The 19602-nt window shown below is 47.3% G+C and overlaps 1 protein-coding gene and 1 non-coding gene across 6 annotated transcripts in view; both read right to left on the reverse strand.

Moving 5' to 3' along the window:
• The window catches only part of LOC105035138 (calcium/calmodulin-regulated receptor-like kinase 1), a 53162-nt gene that overhangs the window by 15798 nt on the left and 17762 nt on the right, over nt 1-19602 (reverse strand). The gene's annotated exons all lie outside the window — the stretch shown is intronic.
• LOC140858236 (small nucleolar RNA R71) lies at nt 6392-6497 on the reverse strand. Its single transcript, XR_012141804.1, has one exon. It is a non-coding gene; the product is annotated as a small nucleolar RNA R71 (small nucleolar RNA).

Below are 19602 nucleotides of genomic sequence, written 5' to 3' on the forward strand. Positions count from 1 at the left end.
GGGGTTGATCTGTTGGCAAAACTTGAGAATGTTGCGGAGGCTCTACCGCCAGAGAGGTTCGAAGAGATGCCGCCGAAGGTCGGAAGTCGGTTGGATCCCCGGAGGGTCACTCCTGTCACGAACTTCAGCTGGAGGGTATTTTATACCCAACACCAATCCCCCTACTTCCGAGTTCGAATTTCGAATGAAGTACAGAGAAATTTTCGCAGCCAAAGTTGTCCCCTTGAATCCTGTGCACGATCGCCCCCAGATATTTTGGCATTAAATGCGCGCGTGCTGGAGTCTTTTCGAATCAGGGCGATTCGATGGGACCTTTCGGAATTTCCGCTGGTACGTTGGTTCAGGTACGGTGCAGTAATGGCTCTATCAGCTGTCAGCCGCTTTTAGCCGCCTACCGCGGCGAGTGGGACACGTGGCGAGCGCGGGTTGGCCTGGGGGGATTCGCGATCATTATGGCGCCGGATCCCAGGGTCTATTTAAACCCGCCCTTCCACCTTTAGGGGCTCTACTCCACCTGAAAGTTCTATCGGTGTCCGCCTTTTCTTCGAGAGCCCTGACCCTCCTTGGCGTCTACCTTGGCCCTAGGCATCCTTCGAGTCATCCCTGTCCTCGCACCTTCTGCATCCTTCGGAGCGACTTAGGTTAGTCCCGGAACTTCGTTCCCCTTCTTGCCATTCGGATGCCCCTTTTCCCCATCTTTCTCCTGTCGCCCTCCTTTGGTTTGGTTCCCCGCAAACCTTTCACCTCTTGCTCTGCCTGATTTCTCCAAGATTTTTAGGGTTCTCATTTGAAATGTCTTCCGGCACCTCCGTCTCTAGCGGTTCCAGGAGTTCGTCCGCCTCAGCCCCCCAAGACCCCCGTACCGTAGGCGAACCCACATCTGGGGCTGAGCTTCGCCCAGCTTTTGCGCCGGGTGCCATTCCCTGCTCTCTGACTCCGGATGAACTCCTACTGATAAGGGTTCGGTATGGAGTTCTTCCGAAGTTGGTCCCTCCGACCGGGCTAGCACTCCCCCACCTGGTCGTTTCTGCCTGTATCAGGAGGCCTTCCGTGCCGGACTCCGGCTTCCGCTTCCGCCTTTCGTTGTCGCCCTCTTCCATTTCTTGGATATTTTTTTAGCTTCAGTGGCACCGAATTCCTTTAGATTTTTGATAGGATTTCTTTCCCTTTACCACGTAGTCGAGGTTCAGCCATCCCTCTCTTTGTTTAGGCATTTCTACACCTTCAAGCGTCATCCCTCGGCAAAGGACTGGTGGTATTTCTCCCCCAGTTTGGCAAGAAGGGGTTGCTGAAAGGTGCTCCCTCTTCAATCCACAACTGGAAGGGGAAGTACCTCTTCGTCCACTGTCCGATTTTGAGGTTGGGCTTGTCCCCTTGGGGCTCTCTAAGGGACTCTGTCCGCCGGGCCCCCAGCCTGGGGGAGGACGACCTTCAGGCTGCCCAAAAACTTCTTGGCTATTCCGCTCCTTCCCTTCCCAACCTTCTGAAGGAGCAGCTTTTGTTCAACATCGGCTTGAGTCCCCAGGATCCTGCGAGTATTTCATCTTTTCTTTCCTCTTCTTTTCTCCCGTCCTTCTTCTTTTTCTCTTCTTTTCTTCTTTCTCTCTCCTTTTTTTTTTTTGCGTGTCACTTCTTCCTTTTTCATCCCATCACCGATTTTTGATTGACTTATATTCTTTTTTTTTTAGGAATGGACGTCGAAGTAGCACGGATGCTCGTCAGAGGCCTCAAGGCCCACAAAAGAAAAGACGTCGCGACCTCCGGATCAGCAAAGAAGGCCAGAACAGAGGAAACGAGCTCGGCCGCGCCTGCCCAGATGGCCTTCGTAGTCGAAGTCCCTTCGGATGCCGAACCTCCGGCCCCCCGGGCTTCTTCCAGGAGTCCCCCCACTGAGGTTCCCGTTCCGGGGGTCCGTCCCGCGGAGGCGCCCGGGGTCGAGAGGGGGAGGAGAAGGAAGTCGGTGGCCCGCAGGATAAGTGGCCGCCGGGTCGCCATCGAAGAATCCCACGGTTCTGAAGAAGAGCCGGAGAATCCCTTCAATGACAGAGACTTGATCAAGCGGTTGATCGACGGCTGCATTCTGTCCGAAGTCGTCGAGAGGATTGATCGTGCCGATCCTGAGCAGCGGGTTTGGGACTCCCTAGGATCCTTTCTCGAGGTAAACAAATCTTCATTTAATTGGCTTTTCGATCCTTGTTCTAATCCCCTAGCCGCCTTTGCAGATTGGGCACCAGCTCCTTGCCAATATCGAGGCGACGAACCGGGCGAGGGACGCCATTTAGGTGGAGGAGCATCGCCGGGCTGAAGTCGCTCGCCTCAAAGAAAAGGCCGTCGAAGTAGTTACCTCCAAGAGGCCCTGGAGAAAGAAAAGCAGGCCCAGAAGGAAGAGAAGCAGACCTCGGAGGAGACGGTGAGGAAGGCAGAGGCTGAGGTCGCAAATTTGGCGGAGCAGATCCCGGTCCTGGTCTCGGAGGCTAGGGTTCTTGCGGTGGAGGAGTTCAAGGCCTCTGCGGAGATGAGAGACCTGAACGTCAGATTCGGCCAAGAGGCATTCATCAAGGGATTCGAGCTCTGCCAGGAGGTGGCCAGGAAATTTTTCGAGCTCGATCTCAGCTTCTTGGACGAGGAGTCTGAAGATGAGGCCGGTCCCTCCTCCGCTGCTACTGCTGCCGCAGCCCCCCTTCCAGGGACACCGAGCTCCCCAACTCCTACTGTAGAGGTCTGAGACCTCCGACCTTGTAGTTTTCTTTTACTGCGATTTTTCCTTTTCTTTTTGTCTTTAAGAAATATTCAATCAATAAAGTTGAGTTTCTCCTTGTGGACGGTTTTTCCACTCTTCTCCACTCTTCCTTCCTCCCCCTTTTTGTTTTTCTTTCTGCAATAAGGCGCGCCTTGACGCTTTTGTCTCCCGATGGCAGTGTCCTGCCGAAGCGCTTCCCTTGCCCCAGGGGATTCCGCTGAAGTCCACGATCCAGCGCCTGAAGAAGGAAGTTCTTCATTTGACGAAAAGATCGAAGAAGATGGAAGGCGAGCTCCGCAGGTTGAGGGAGGGTCACTCTGAAGCCACCGCGGAGGCCATCCGCTTCCGAAACCTCCACGTGAAGGGGATCATGGAGTACAGCCGGAGAAAGACGAACTTCGAGAGGGAGCTCGAGGAACACAGGAAGCGCGCCAGCGATCGAATTTGGGCTCAAACTGCCAAGATCAGTTCCCTCCGGGTGGAGATGTCGGCTGCACAGGAGAGGATTAGCCAGTTGGAAGGAAGCTCATCCCGACTTTTAACTCGGACCGACAGCGACCGGGAATGGTCGAAGGTCTCCGACCTCCAGCAACAGCTCCAGGATGCCGAGGCGAGCTATGTTGCATACCGGGCCGGCTGGCGCAAGCAGGTGGACGAATACAAAGGGAGGCTCAGGATGGCGACCGACGAAGTTGCCCGCCTTCAAGGGCAACTAGCTGGAGGGGCTCAGCTTGCTTCCGCTCGGGATTCCAACGAACTCCAATCCCTGAGAAGAACCGTGATAAACACTTAATTTAAGTATTTTAAATTAAAAAATTATATTTAATTTATCTTATTTATTAAGAATTTGATGTTTCTTTCTATGTTTTACAGGAAAGGTGATCGCCGATACAAAGAGTCCGATTCATAGATCAAAAAGACTCAAGTTTGAAGAAAATTAGACTTAAAATAAAATTAAAATAAAAGAAAGACGCATCCGGTATTATAGAAAATGAAGATACTATGCAAGGAATCCAAAAAGGATATAGATGTCATTATGAAGGAACTTTTGTTTCTTTTTGGAATATACAAAGAATGTTCACGTGAATTCAAAAAAAATTGATGCCCTGGGTGCGTGTGAACACCAGCGTGTGAACGCCCGCGCGTGGACGCGACGCGGACGCAGGACGGACGCGATGCAGACGTGGGACGGACGCGGACGCGGGACAGACGCGGGCAAACACGGATCGCAGCAGCAGCGCAGGACGCGGAACGCATGAGGCGTGGACGTGGCGTGATCATGGGCGCGGGCACGGGTGCAGCATCGCGCGGGTGTGGACGCACGGCAGACGGGTTCACAAGGAATTTTTGATGGCGGTCAAACAAATGCTTATTAAAGAAAAAAAATTAATATTTAGAAATATTTTGAAAGATTTATATTTTCTTTAGTCCCACATCGGAAAATCATGTAAAACTCCTCCCTCCTAACACCTATAAAAAGACTTTTGTACTCCCATTGGAGGGGAAGCCCAGAAATTCTTCTAGAGCCTTGCATAGAGGAATAGAAAGGGACTACTTCATGAGCAGCTAGACTAGCAGTCTCGGGAGTGGAGAAGAAATTTTGTAACGACACAGAGATGGTTTATTGTTCTAAACTTTCCTGTATTTCTTTATATGCAATAAAGATTATGCTTTTTATTTAAATTGTCATAAGTTCTTTATTTGCTCCCTTTCATATGCTTTTATTTATGCTTTCTTATTAGATTAATATTATGAACAACTTTTACTTTCCGGAGACGCGCCGTGATCTACGGATACGGGGCGTGCCGAGGAAAGAAGAGTTGTTTACCTAGTACTTTTCGGAGACGCGCCGTGATCTACGGGTACGGAGCGTGCCGAGGAAAGACAGGTATTTTTTCTAAGATTAATCACATCTATTTAGTTAAAAAAGAGATACAACTCTGCTAGTGCAAATTAACTCAAAACTCCCAAGCTCTTTATTTTCTAATTACCTCAATTTTAAGATAATTTATTTTCTAAATCAAAAACAACGCTTCTTTCTTTTACCTTGCAATCTCAACTTAGCCCAAGGTCCTTGAGGATACGATCTCGACTCATCCTACCTACGTAGTGAGTAGAGTTATTTTTTTGGTGCTATCAACGACTACGCATCAAATTTTGGTGCCGTTGCCGGAATCTTGGTACGGTTGAATTAAAAAATTAAAAAAAAAAAAAATCAGTTTTTATTTCTCATTTTAAATTTTTTTTTTTCAGTGCTTTCTAGCTAGATAATCTTATTTGCATAATTACATAATTACCTTGCATAACTAATTTACTACTTAGGAATTTTGCTGCTTAGAATAATTTGCTACTTTTTATAGTCTAGTGATTTATTGCTTTTTAGACTTAATCACTTAAATTTATTTTCTTGCAAAACTAAAAAAAAAATTAAAAAAATATATAAAAAGATAAAATTATAAAAAAAAAAAAGAAGCCACTGACATTTCATAACACTTAACTAAAATAGCATAACCTCAAATATAAAAATTTCTAACTTGATTGGATACCTTGTTTCTTTGCATTGCATCTCCATAATTAATCTTAAGGGCAATAACCCATTAACCAGATAAGGTGGGGACTTGATCACCCTTCCTTGGCCCACAAATCACTCCCTTGCATTTGCATAACCTAGATCTTAATTTAAAATCAACTAGACGTCAGCCCTAAGAATTTCGAGCTCAATAGGATAAGAAAGCTCTAGAGTTGAACCGAGTGCGGATTGGTTAATTGCTCGGTGTCTAAGGCAAGTGGTTAAAGAAAGTGGTTTTCAATTGGTTCCGTTGACTGACCTGGCCAACTTAGTTGGTGTCTAAGGAAAGCAACGAGCAGGGAACCTCCCACATCTTACGCTTACCTGGCCGAGTCAGTTAGTCAGTCTTGAGCTTGGAGTGCTCAAAGGCGGTCTTGAAAGTTAGGAGCTGTCTAGATCTAAGTTAACCTTAGGATAGAGAGTCTATGATTGTTTAAGTTGATTGCAATTAACATCTAAACATTAACTAATTTCTCCCTTTTCATAGATTTAAGATTCTTAGGTTCTTCTCTTTAGATTTTCTTCATTCTTTTCTCACTTTATTATAAAAATATATATTATAAAAAGAAAAATTTTCTGTGTTTGCTCTACAGTATAATTATAAGGTGTATGCTTGGCCGTAGATCGTTACGACCAGAAATCCAACCTTTTGATCCAGAAATAGAAAGAACCCTTAGAGCCAACAGACGTAAAAAGATGGACCGAAATCAGGAGAATGATCCACCCAAGCAATTAAAGGAGTATTTTACTCCTTCCACATATACCTACTCTCCTTGTATTCAAGTGCCCCCTGTGGAGGCCACTCAATATGAAATTAAGTCCAGTATAATCCAAATGTTACCTTCATTTTATGGACTTAGTAATGAGGACCCTTATAAACATCTTGAAGAATTTCTTGAAATATGTTCAACTGTCAAAATTCACAACTTCTCCGATGATGCTCTTAGGTTGAAATTATTCCCTTTTTCACTTAAGGACAGCCAAATACTGGCTACATACTTTGGATTCCATGACTATATCAACCTGGGACCAGCTGCAAGGAGAGTTTCTCAAGAAATATTTTCTCATAGAAAAAACTAATCAAATAAGGAAAGCCATAACTAGTTTTTCCCAATTAGATGGAGAAATGTTTCATGAAACATGGGAGAGATTAAAAGACCTTATTAGAAAATGTCTCCACCATGCCGTACCCAAGTGACAGTTAATCCAATGTTTTTATGATGGGCTCTCTGAAAGACATCGACAAATGGTCGATGCATCATGCGGTGGGACATTCATGCTGAAAAGTGAGGATGAGGCATGGCAACTGTTTGAAATTTTAAATGAAAATTCATTACATCATATGTCTGCCTCTATTAGAGATAAACCCATATTAAACCAAAAAAGAGGTGGAATATATGAAGTAGGAAATGCCATAGATATCCATCGAAAGGTAGATGAACTGTCCCAAAAATTAGATCATCTTCTAAATACTGGACAATCCCCGATTCCATCTAACCCAATCCAAGAAGTTTGTGCATTGTGTGCAAGTCCGAACCATTTTGTTAGTGAATGCCCAGCCGCACCTCAATTTTCTGAGTTTGTGCACGAGCAAGTTCAGCAAGCTCAAGTCCAACAAGCTCGCAGACCAGGAAACGATCCATATTCGAACACTTATAACCCCGGCTGGAGAAACCATCCAAATTTTTTCTGGAGACCACAATCAGTGGTTGGTCCTGCCACACCTCGACCTCAATATCAAGACTCAACATATAGGCATGGACCATACCATCAATTTCAAAATATTCCTCAACCGTCTACTACTGGTCACAGCTCAACTTTTGAGGAAAAAGTCCTGAAAGCATTAGAACGATTAGAAGTCAACACTCAGACCCTTAACTCCCACACACAATCCATTGCTAAGCTAGAGACCCAAATAGGTCAACTAGCAACTGCATTCAGTAGGAGGGAAGGAGGAAAATTACCTAGCCAACCCGAGAGCAATCCAAGAGGACAATTTGTGATTGAGAGTTCTAATACCCCAGAAGCTTTTTCTGAACATGCCAAATCAATCATGACTCTGAGAAGTGGGAAGGTCATTGAACACACTAGTAAAACCAATGAGACCGACCCTAAATCTCTAACCGAATCCAAATCACCCAAGAACAAGGAGGACCTGAAAATAGAGAAGGAACCAACTGCACCAGAATCATCTTACTTGCCTAAAGCCCCATTTCCGGATGCCCTGAAAGCCCCTATTCCTGCAGATAAGAAGGGAGGAAAACTTGATGAGATGTTGGAATTGTTTAAGCAAGTCCAAATTAATCTTCCCCTTCTAGACGCAATCAAACAGGTTCCTGTTTATGCCAAATTTTTGAAGAATTTGTGCACCCAAAAACGTAAATCTAGATCACAAATCCCAAAGAAAGTACGTCTCACTGAACAGGCTAGTTCTGTCTTCCAGCATGCCACTCCTCCCAAGCTTAAGGACCCAGGAGCCCCCATCATTTCCTGTGTTATAGGAGATTATCACATTGAAAAAGCTCTTCTGGATTTAGGGGCAAGTGTGAATCTTTTACCTAGTTCGGTGTATGAACTTTTTGGATTTGGAGAACTGAAACCCACATCAGTCACACTGCAGTTAGCCGACAGATCAATTAAGGAACCACATGGAATGCTTGAGGATGTCTTGGTCAAGGTAGATGAGTTTTACTTTCCAGTTGATTTTCTGGTTCTCGATATGGAATAAGTGGCAACCCCAGACAAATTCCCATTATCTTAGGACGACCCTTCCTAGCTACGGCAAATGCATGCATTAATTGTAGGATAGGAGTCATAGACGTATCGTTTGGGAATAAGAAACTAAGACTGAATGTGTTTGGTGCTTCCCAAGGACCATCAATGGATAGTTGCTTCGAAGTAGATACACTAGAAGATATTATAGAAGATGCAACACCCATAATTCTAGCACCAGACCCATTAGATACTTGCTTGGCTCACTTTGGAATGTGTGACTTTGAGGAATATATGAAAGAAGTTAACATCTTGTTAGATACACCACATGATAAAACCACTCCATGGACAATCAAGTATGAGCCATTGCCCACATTAGCCAGTACACCAATAGTCCCATCTTTAGAATCACCACCTACGTTAGAATTGAAACCTCTTCCTGCTACGCTTAAGTATGTATTTCTAGGACTCAATGACACCCTCCCGGCAATCATTGCATCAGACTTGACCCCTAATCAGGAAGCACAATTGGTTGGTATTCTGAAGGAACACAAAGAGGCTATCGGTTGGTCCATTGCCGATTTAAAAGGAATTGACCCTTCCATTTGCATGCACCATATTCATTTTGAGGAACATGCCAAACCTCATCGAGATATGCAGAGGAGATTGAACCCAAACATGCGTGTAGTAAAAAAAGATGTGGTAAAGTGGTTAGATGCTGGAATCATCTACCCCATATCCGATAGTAAATGGGTCAGTCCCACTTAAGTAGTACCTAAGAAATCTGGTATTACTGTGGTGGAGAACGAAGAAGGTGAACTACTTCCAACTCGCATATCATCTGGATGGCGAGTATGCATAGATTATAGAAAACTGAATGCCGTTACTAGGAAGGATCATTTTCCATTGCCCTTCATCGACCAAATCCTAGAACGGTTAGCAGGACAAAGTTTCTACTGTTTTCTTGATGGTTATTCAGGGTACAATCAAGTACCTGTATTTCCGGATGATCAAGAAAAGACTACCTTCACCTGCCCCTATGACACCTTCACTTTTCGGCATATGCCATTCGGGCTTTGCAATGCATCCGCTACATTTCAACGGTGCATACTGGCCATTTTTTCGGATATGGTGGACAAATGTCTTGAAGTTTTTATGGATGATTTTTCTGTGTTTGGAACCACCTTTGAGGATTGTCTCCATAATCTTTCCAAAGTTCTTAAACGGTGTATGGAGACAAATCTTGTCCTAAGTTGGGAAAAGAGCCATTTCATGGTGCGGAAAGGAATTGTATTAGGACATATTATTTCTGAAAAAGGAATCGAGGTAGATAAAGCCAAAGTTGAGGTTATTTCAAAACTACCACCCCCTACTTCGGTCCGACAAATACGATCTTTCTTAGGTCATGCCGGATTTTATAGACGCTTCATCAAAGACTTTAGCAAGATTTCAAGACCCTTGTGCAATTTGTTGGCTAAGGATACACCATTTATTTTTGATGAAGACTGTTTGAAAGCGTTCAACACATTACGAATAGCCCTGACAACAGCACCCATAATAAAATCCCCTGACTGGTCCATTCCATTTGAGATTATGTGTGATGCCTCTGACTTTGCAATAGGTGCCGTCTTAGGCCAAAAAATCAATAAGGAGCCACATGTGATCTATTATGCTAGCAAGACTCTTTCCGATGCCCAATTAAACTACACCACAACAGAAAAAGAGCTACTAGCAGTAGTGTTTGCCCTTGAAAAATTTCGCTCATATCTGTTAGGATCTAAGGTTCTAGTTTACTCTGATCATGCGGCTCTGAAACATCTCCTCTCAAAGAAAGATACTAAACCGCGTTTGATCAGATGGATCCTTCTTTTACAAGAATTTGATCTGGAAATCCGAGATAAGAAGGGTTCTGAGAATGTGGTAGCTGATCACATCTCCAGGATCTTAGTTGAACACACGATAGGCATAGATGAGGTCAAAGAAAAATTTCCTGACGAACAACTTTTCGCAATCTCCTCTAACCGTCCTCCATGGTTTGCCCATATTGTCAATTACTTGTCAACAGGACAAGTACCTTCTCACTGGACAAAACAAGAAAAGGATCGATTTTTCTCGCAAATTAAACATTATTTCTGGGAAGAACCTGAACTATTCAAATATTGTCCTGACCAAGTTATTCGCCGTTGTGTCCCCAAGAGTGAATTCCAAAGCATTCTCACTTTTTGCCATTCTTCGGCATGTGGGGGACATTTTAGTGGAAGAAAAACTGCAGCAAAAGTACTGCAGAGTGGGTTTTATTGGCCAACGCTTTTCAAAGATGCACATGAATTTGGCCGAAGTTGTCTGCGATGTCAGCAAACAGAAAATTTATCCAAGAAGGATATGATGCCGCTGACCCCCATTTTAGTAGTAGAAATCTTCGATGTTTGGGGGATTGATTTCATGGGACCTTTTCCAGCCTCATTTGGATTTGAATATATTCTGGTGGCAGTTGATTACGTATCAAAATGGGTGGAGGCAGTAGCTACACGGACTAATGATAATAAAATTGTAATTAGTTTTATCCAACGAAACATCATTAGTCGATTTGGCTTCCCAAGGGTAGAGGTGTCAAATAGGGAGATTAAACATATCCTAGAAAAGACGGTTAGGCCCGATAGAAAGGATTGGTCTCTTCGCTTAGACGATGCATTATGGGCTTACCGTACTGCTTTTAAAACACCCATAGGAATGTCTCCCTATCGACTTGTATTCGAAAAAGCTTGTCATTTGCCGGTGGAATTGGAACATCGTGCATTTTGGGCCATAAGGCAATTTAACTTTGATATGAAAAATGCTGGTTCCAATAGGAGACTCCAATTAAATGAACTTGAAGAGCTACGCAATGAAGCGTATGAGAGTGTCAAAATTTATAAGGCTCGAACTAAAGCATACCATGATAAATTTATTGCACGAAAAACGTTCGAGCCCAATCAAAAAGTTTGGCTCTTCAATTCTAGGTTGCGTCTGTTTCCTGAAAAACTTCGCTCACGTTGGGACGGACCTTTCATTGTAACTCAGGTATTTCCTCATGGAGCTATAGAACTCAAAAATCCTAAACAGGGGAACACTTTTAAAGTGAACGGTCAGCGATTGAAACCTTACATAGATGAAATTAGTGATGGAGAATTAATTGAATCTGTTGATTTAGTGGATCCAAAACCGCCATAAGACTCAATTCAGTCTGGCTGAAGACATAAAACTTAGCGCTTATTGGGAGGCAACCCAACGATTTCATTTTTATTTTTTTTTTACAGCTGCAGGAATTTAGAACAAGAGCCTATTAATCAATGAAGCTATCTTCAACTTCCGAAGCAAAATTATCCCAGGTGCATTCTCTCCTTTTATTTTCTTTGCTTTTCTACTCCATTGAGGACAATGTAGATTAAGTTGGGGGGGAAAATTAATCAAATCCTCGAGTATGATCAGAAATAATTAGTTTTGTGTATTCAAATTTTGATTAAGAGTCAATTAGGCATCCTAATAAATGAATGATTAACGGTCAAGATAATTTTAGAGATACTGAGGAATAAATTATTAAGAAAACCCAATGAATTGTAGGGTTTAAACTAGATCAAATTTTAGGAGTGATTCTACAACCTTCTTCTTACTGATCTCAATAAAAAATCTGCTTCATGAGAAATTGGGTGGAAAGATCGAGGTATGCAAAAAATTCTCCTTAAAATTTATATATATATATATATATATAAAAAAGAGAGGAAAAGAAAAACAACATTGGTTTCCTACTGAGTAACCGGGCCCTTTCGCCTAAGTAAGCGTTGTGGTTCGCGTAAAAAGGTAGGCAATGTTAAAAAAATAATAATAATAATAATAATATATATATATATTAAGGAGACTAAATTGCAAGAAGATAATAAACCTCTTTTCCATTAAGTTAGAGGATTTAAAGAGTAAAGTGGAGAGTTGGTGAAAGAAAAGCTCTGAAATTTCTTTAGTTAATACTCAGCCACTAATTGGGTCAAATTGATAATCCAATGAAATATCTCTTTAATGGTCTGACCAAGTATCATCTACCTTTTGGGATGCCTAACCTACTTTTTATTCAAAATCAAGTCGGTACACAATGCTGATATATCTATTTTACTCGAGGACGAGCAAAATTCAAGTTGGAGGGTGTAATAAACACTTAATTTAAGTATTTTAAATTAAAAAATTATATTTAATTTATCTTATTTATTAAGAATTTGATGTTTCTTTCTATGTTTTACAGGAAAGGTGATCGCCGATACAAAGAGTCCGATTCATAGATCAAAAAGACTCAAGTTTGAAGAAAATTGGACTTAAAATAAAATTAAAATAAAAGAAAGACGCATCCGGTATTATAGAAAATGAAGATACTATGCAAAGAATCCAAAAAGGATATAGATGTCATTATGAAGGAACTTTTGTTTCTTTTTGGAATATACAAAGAATGTTCACGTGAATTCAAAAAAAATTGATGCTCTGGGCACGCGTGAACACCAGCGCGTGAACGCCCGCGCGTGGACGCGATGCGGACGCGGACGCGGGACAGACGTGGGACGGACGCGGACGCGGGACAGCGCAGGATGCGGAACGCATGAGGCGTGGACGTGGCGTGACCGTGGGCGCGGGCACGGGTGCAGCATCGCGCGGGTGTGGGCGCACGGCAGACGGGTTCACAAGGAATTTTTGATGGCGGTCAAACAAATGCTTATTAAAGAAAAAAATTAATATTTAGAAATATTTTGAAAGATTTATATTTTCTTTAGTCTCACATCGGAAAATCATGTAAAACTCCTCCCTCCTAACACCTATAAAAAGACTTTTGTACTTCCATTGGAGGGGGAGCCCAGAAATTCTTCTAGAGCCTTGCATAGAGGAATAGAAAGGGACTACTTCATGAGCAGCTAGGCTAGCAGTCTCGGGAGTGGAGAAGAAATTTTGTAACGACACAGAGATGGTTTATTGTTCTAAACTTTCCTGTATTTCTTTATATGCAATAAAGATTATGCTTTTTATTTAAATTGTCATGAGTTCTTTATTTGCTCCCTTTCATATGCTTTTATTTATGCTTTCTTGTTAGATTAATATTAGGAACAATTTTTACTTTCCGGAGACGCGCCGTGATCTACGGATACGGGACGTGCCGAGGAAAGAAGAGTTGTTTACCTAGTACTTTCCGGAGACGCGCCGTGATCTACGGGTACGGAGCGTGCCGAGGAAAGACAGGTATTTTTCCTAAGATTAATCACATCTATTTAGTTAAAAAAGAGATACAACTCTGCTAGTGCAAATTAACTCAAAACTCCCAAGCTCTTTATTTTCTAATTACCTCAATTTTAAGATAATTTATTTTCTAAATCAAAAACAACGCTTCTTTCTTTTACCTTGCAATCTCAACTTAGCCCAAGGTCCCTGAGGATACGATCTCGACTCATCCTACCTACGTAGTGAGTAGAGTTATTTTTTTGGTGCTATCAACGACTACGCATCAAACCGCAGAAGAGCTATCTGTCGCCCTTGGAGAGGGGAAGGCCGAGCTGCAGTAATTGAAGATCCAGCTGGTATGCGAGCAGCAGGCCGTCAAAGACGCGGAGGCGGAATCCGAGGTCCTGAGAAAAAGATGTCGAGAGGCAGAGAACGAAAGCCAGCGATTTCACCGAAGATACATGGAGATATTAATGAGAGAGAGGGAATTGGAAGCAGAAGTCGAAAGTTTAAGGCGCTCCCTGACGAGGGTCGAAGCCGAAAGTTCGAGGTCGGAGGAAGCCGGGCCCCCTTAGGGCTCTTTTTGTCCTTTGTTCCTCTAAGTGTCTTCTTTTGTCGCTTGTCCGTTTGTCGTCGCCGTTGTCGCTGTCGTTGTTGTTTTTGTCGTTTTTCTTCTTCGGGCTTCCAGGCTCTGTAACGCATGTTTTGCTAATGAAATGAAAAGGTCTTTGCCATCTTACCCGTATGTCGCGTTGAACTGTCGTGTGCCGGACTTCTTTCATTTTTGTCCCGCGTGATGTCGATGTTGTTCGAGGATTCCCTGTTCATCTATGTATTAGGTCGTCATTGCCGAGTTTCCGGTTCGGCATCAACGCCGCTTGGAGGTTCCTGGTCATCGCCGTGTCGGCTTGCCTTTCGTTTGCGACCATAGATCTTACTCTCTCTCCCTCCCTCTTCATAGAGACGAGGTCCCTTGTGCTTTTAATGTAGTTCAGCCTCCGTTTTTCGCTGGGATAGAGGATCTCGGTGGCGTAGAGGGGTTGTCGCGAAAGTTTTCTTTTTCTTGCCGGGTCTCGAATGGCCGGACCTTAGTTGGCGTCGCGACGAGGTTCTTCCCCTGTTTTTGATGTGGTCGGTTTCAGCTCAGGTTAGGACGAGGTTCTCCTTCTGTTCCTAATGGGGCTGTTGGGGGCACATATAGACGCTGTATGGCCTCTCCTCCCACCCGAACTGAGTGTGACCGGGCCTTTGACTTTGCTCATATTAGGGCGGGATTCTCCTCCTGTCCCTAACATGGCTGTGGGGGCACATGTGGGTGCTGTTTGGCCTCTCCCCCCATCCGATCTAAGAGGAACCGGACCTTCGACTTTGCTCATGTTAGGACGAGATTCTCCTCCTGTTCCTAACATGGCTGTGGGGGCACATTAGGGCGTTGTAAGGCCTCTTCCCCCATCCGATCTAAAAGAATCGGGCCTTTGACTTTGCTCATGTTAGGACGAGGTTCTCCTCCTGTTCCTAACATGGCTGTGGGGGCACATATGGGCGCTGTTTGGCCTCTCCCCCCATCCGGTCTGAGAGGAATCGGGCCTTCGACTTTGCTCATGTTAGGACGAGGTTCTCCTCCTGTTCTTAACATGGCTGTGGGGGCACATTAGGGCGTCGTAGGGCCTCTCCCCCCATCCGGTCTAAAAGAATCGGACCTTTGACTTGGTTCATGTTAGGACAAGATTCTCCTCCTGTTCCTAACATGGCCGTGGAGGCACATAAGGGGGCCGTTACATGGGCCTCACCCCCGATCCGATCTTGAAATAATCGAAAAGACATGCAAAGTCGAAAGGAATTTTGATTCAAAGCAAAGTCGTTAGTAATACATTTACAGATTTTTCAAGTCCCATGGTCGTGGAAGGTCTGCTCCCCCTTGAGGTCCTCCGGCGACGGAGTTGATGATCCCGATTGGAGGCCGATCTCCGGGCTGCTCTTCCCTCCTTGGCGGCTCAGGCTGCGGCAGGGCCCTTGGCCGATCTTCTCTACCCTCAGGCCGGCGTCGAATGAATCTGTCGAGCCAACCTCGTCGGATGAGCTCCTCGATCTCGTCTCGAAGCTGGATGCATTCCTCCGTGTCGTGACCGTGGTCACGATGGTAGAGGCAGAACTTGTTCGGATTGCGATTTCTGGGATGCGTGCGCATCCTCTCTGGCCTAGGGAGCTGCTCTCTGACCTCCATCAGTACCTGGGTTTTCGACGCATTGAGGGGGGCATAGTTGCGGAATCTTCCTGGGGGAGAACCTCGTCGAGCCCGGCGATCCGGGCTTCCCTGCCTGCGTACCCGGGGAGGAGTCTGGACACACTTGTGCCTGGGAGGAGTTCGAGAACGTGGCCGAGCTTCTCTTGGCCCTTTTTCGACTGCGGGCTTACTCGAGTCTCCCGCCTGCCGCTCTCTCGCGATCTCCTCATCCTTTATTTTAAAGGCTTCTTCCGCTCGGACGTACCCTTCGGCCCGAGCCAATAGGTCAGCAAAATTCCTGGGGTACTTCTTCTCCAGGGAGAACAAAAGGTCATTCTTCTGAAGGCCGCCCTTCAGAGCGGCCATCGCTACCAACTGGTCCAAGTTCCAGACCTCCAGCGCGACGACATTGAAACGGTTGATGTAGGCCCGAATGGACTCCCCCTCCCTCTGCTTGATGTTGATGAGGGACTCCGAATCCTTCCGGGGGTGCCGGCTGCTGACAAAATGGACCACAAATTGGTGGCTCATTTAATCGAAGGAAAAGATGGTACCCGACTTCAGCGTCGAGTACCAGTTTCTCGCCGCTCCCTTCAAGGTGAATAGGAAGGCTCGGCATAGAATGGCGTCGGGTGCGCCATGAAGCAGCATCATCGTTCGGAAGGCCTCCAGGTGGTCAACCGGGTCCGAAGTCCCGTCGTAGCTTTCAAATTGGGGGAGTTTGAAGTTTGGCGGGATCGGTTCCTGCATGATCATTTAAGAAAAGGGGGGCTCAGTACAAATATCCTCACCATAAGCGGAGGGAGCGTGGTGGAGTTCTTCGATCCGCCGGTTCATCTCCTGGAGCCTCCAGTCCAGGAAATCCTCTCGACTACGGGTCTCGAGGGTCCTCTGGCAGAATGGAGGTAGAGATCTTCCAGGGGTGGAATCGTGATCCGACTGAGGGCTCTCCACCCTCGGATTCGTCTTTCCGGGAAAGATGGGGAGGCTGGCCCAAGTGGCCCGCCCTACCGTCGGATTCTGGTGTTCCGGTGACGCTCTTTCCAGGCGCACTGATGCCTACGGCTGCTGCTGCTGCTACATGGCCTGCACAGCTTCAGTGAGGCCTCTGACCTGCTGCACCAGCAGGTCGAATTGCTCCGCGCCAATCGCCGCCGTTGCCGGAGGAGGGGGAGGCTGGGAAACTGGAGGTGAGACCGGAGCCTGAGATCTGGCCGCGGAGGCCGTGGATCGCCGCGTGGATGCTTTGCGGGGAGGCATCGAGCAAAGACCTAGTGGGGGAAGGAGTAGATGTCGGAAAAGATGACCGGAGGCGGTCCCGTTGAGCGCTCCTTTAAGAACAAGGGTACTGGAGAGATACAGCCCCTTCCTCTAGCGCCAATCATGTTGGTGCAAAAATCCACCTGCGCCGGAGAAGCTGGAGTCGAGAGAGTCGCGGTCGCCGCCGGGACCTGCAAAAGAAGTCTAAACCGAAGGTGGGGTTTCTCCGGCAAGATCCTCCGACGCTCAAGTCAGTTCTTTGCCTCAACAAGAATGGAGTGCTTGAACGAAAATTTTAGCAGAGTTTCTAGGGAAGAAATAAGAGCTTAAAGAATAACATATCTGGGGTCCCCCTTTTATAGGCGGAGGGAGCAACAGACTGATAGCGATGTTTGTAACCGTCTGGCAGCGGGCTGCTCATGGTCAGGAGGAGTTTGTTGCGAAGAGTAGTGGAGTGAAATCGTGGCTATCACCGGGACATGCCACGTGGAGTTTGTCGTGGGGAGTGGAGCAGCGTCCGTTGTCGCGACTTGCCAGAGGATGGAGGAATCGCACGGTATCCGTCGCAGGAAGTGGAGCAGGATCGTGGCCATTATTGTGGTCTTCCAGGGAGTGATGGAGCTGCGCAGAATCCGCCGCAAGAAGTGGAGCAGAGTCGTAGCCGTTACTACGGCCCGCCAGGGAGTGATGGAGCCGCGCAAAATCTGTCACAGGAAGTGGAGCAGAGTCGTGGCCGTTGCTGTGGCCTGCTAGAGAGTCCAGGCCTGTCGGCCGAAGTCCGGCTGGAGTGTCTGACGGAGAGAGGTGGCTAGTTACCCATCTGAGAGGAGCTCGGAGTTCGGCTCTCGCAGGAGTCCGGACGAAGTCTTCCTTCAGTCGAAGTCGGGGACAAGGTCCGGCTCCCGTAGAAGTCCGGGCTGAATCTACCTGCAATTGGAGTCGTGGGTGGAGTCCGGCTCCCGTAGGAGTCCGGACGAAGTCTGCCTGCAACCGGAGTCGGGGACGAGGTCCGGCTCCCGTAGGAGTCCGAGCAGAGTCTACCTGCAATTGAAGTTAGAGGCGAAGTCCGGCTCCCGTAGGAGTCCGGACGAAGTCTACCTGCAATTGGAGTCGTGGGTGAAGTCCGACTCCCGTAGGAGTCCGGACGAAGTCTGCCTGCAGCCGGAGTCCGGGCGGAGTCTTCCTGCAACCAGAGTTGGGGATGAGGTCCGGCTCCCGTAGGAGTCCAGGCAGAGTCTACCTGCAATTGGAGTTAGGGGCGAAATTCGACTCCCGTAGGAGTCCGGACGAAGTCTACCTGCAATTGGAGTCGTGGGCGGAGTCCGGCTCCCGTAGGAGTCCGGACGAAGTCTGCCTGCAATTGGAGTCGTGGGTGGAGTCCGGCTCCCGTAGGAGCCCAGACGAAGTCTGCCTGCAGCCGGAGTCGGGGACGAGGTCCGACTCCCATGGGAGTCCGGGCAGAGTCTACCTGCAATTGGAGTTAGGGGCGAAGTCCGGCTCCCGTAGGAGTCCGGACGAAGTCTACCTGCAATTGGAGTCGTGGGCGGAGTCCGGCTCCCGTAAGAGTCCGGATGAAGTCTGCCTGCAGCCGGAGTCGGAGACGAGGTCCGGCTCCCGTAGGAGTCCGGGCAGAGTCTACCTGCAATTGGAGTTAGGGGCGAAGTTCGGCTCCCGTAGGAGTCCGGACGAAGTCTACCTACAATTGGAGTCGTGGGCGGAGTCCGGCTCCCGTAGGAGTCCGGACGAAGTCTGCCTGCAGCCGGAGTCGGGGACGAGGTCCGGCTCCCGTAGGAGTCCGGACAGAGTCTACCTGCAATTGGAGTTAGGGGCGAAGTTCGGCTCCCGTAGGAGTCCGGACGAAGTCTACCTGCAATTGGAGTCGTGGGCGGAGTCCGGCTCCCGTAGGAGTCCGGACGAAGTCTGCCTGCAGCCAGAGTCGGGGACGAGATCCGACTCCCGTAGGAGTCCGGGCGGAGTCTTCCTACAACCAGAGTTAGGGACGAGGTCCGGCTCCCGTAGGAGTCTGGGCAAAGTCTACCTGCAATTGGAGTTAGGGCAGAGTTAGGGCAAAGTCTGGCTCCCGTAGGAGTCCGGACGAAGTCTACCTGCAATTGGAGTCGTGGGCGGAGTCCGGCTCCCGTAGGAGTCCGAACGAAGTCTGCCTGCAGCCAGAGTCGGGGACGAGGTTCAGCTCCCGTAGGAGTCCGGGCGGAGTCTTCCTGCAACCAGAGTTGGGGACGAGGTCCGGCTCCCGTAGGAGTCCGGGCAGAGTCTACCTGCAATTGGAGTTGGGGCGAAGTCCGACTCTCGTAGGAGTCCGGACGAAGTCTACCTGCAATTAGAGTCGTGGGCGGAGTCTGACTCCCGTAGGAGTCCGGACGAAGTCTGCCTACAGCCGGAGTCGGGGATGAGGTCCGGCTCCCGTAGGAGTCCGGGCAGAGTCTACCTGCAATTGGAGTTAGGGGCGAAGTCGGGCTCCCGTAGGAGTCCGGACAAAGTCTTCACGCAGTCAAAGTCGATGAAGTCCGGCTCCCGTAGGAGCCCGTCTGCTGTGAAGAATCTGGTCGACGCTGGCGGGGGTTGATCTGTTGGCAAAACTTGGGAATGTTGCGGAGGCTCGGCCGCCAGAGAGGTTCGGAGAGATGCCGCCGAAGGTCGGAAGTCGATTGGATCCCTGGAGGGTCACTCCTGTCACGAACTTCGGCTGGGGGGTATTTTATACCCAACAATCCTCAAGGCTAATGTCGTCATCACCGCCGCCGCCGCCGCCACCGCCGTCGTCGTCATCATCATCATCTTCAAGCATAATTATCTCTTGATTCTCTTCTTCTTCCTCTTCTTCCTCATTACCTTCATCTTCTTCTATCA

The sequence above is a fragment of the Elaeis guineensis genome, chromosome 5 (genome assembly GCF_000442705.2).
Source record: "Elaeis guineensis isolate ETL-2024a chromosome 5, EG11, whole genome shotgun sequence".
Taxonomy (NCBI): domain Eukaryota; kingdom Viridiplantae; phylum Streptophyta; class Magnoliopsida; order Arecales; family Arecaceae; genus Elaeis; species Elaeis guineensis.